The following is a 577-nucleotide window of genomic DNA, read 5'->3' as shown; positions in this document are numbered from 1 at the left end:
CTTTCCTCTTCCATCTCATTTCTCTCATTTCATCAGTAGCCTAGAGAGTCATCTTCACACGTTAACTGAGCGACGCCTTTCCCTGAATTATTTATTAACGTTACACCTTGCTCTCAGCATACTTGTTCTCAAACCCTTTATTTCGCATGACTCGCTCCTTCTCTCTGCGGATGTATCTGATTATAGTTTTAATTTATGTTCAGTTTACTTTTTATCTTATGTGATGTGTGTGCATGTGTTGATTCTCATGTCTTTTATCTGGTCCTCATTTTACTTTTCTATATTTTCTTAAGTTCCCCCGTTTTTCCAGTTTTCCGTTTTATTCAGCTTTTCGTATGTTACTGTTTTCTTTTTTCTTTTATTATTTTATCCTTTTATTATTTAACCACTTTTTAATCTTTTGATTAACATTTTTATTCTTTTATCCTTTTATTGTTTAACCACTTTTTAATCTTTTGATTATCAGAGGGAGTGTGCGCGCCCTCTACCTTTAAAAGGGGCAGCACATTATACTCGGGCTCTCTCTTTCCTTTACATAGGTTGAACACCTCCTTGCTTTCGTGTTTTGCCATGTGAC

Source organism: Penaeus monodon, chromosome 32 (genome assembly GCF_015228065.2).
Source record: "Penaeus monodon isolate SGIC_2016 chromosome 32, NSTDA_Pmon_1, whole genome shotgun sequence".
In the NCBI taxonomy this organism is placed as follows: Eukaryota; Metazoa; Arthropoda; class Malacostraca; order Decapoda; family Penaeidae; genus Penaeus; species Penaeus monodon.
Note: the sequence above shows the minus strand (reverse complement) of the source record.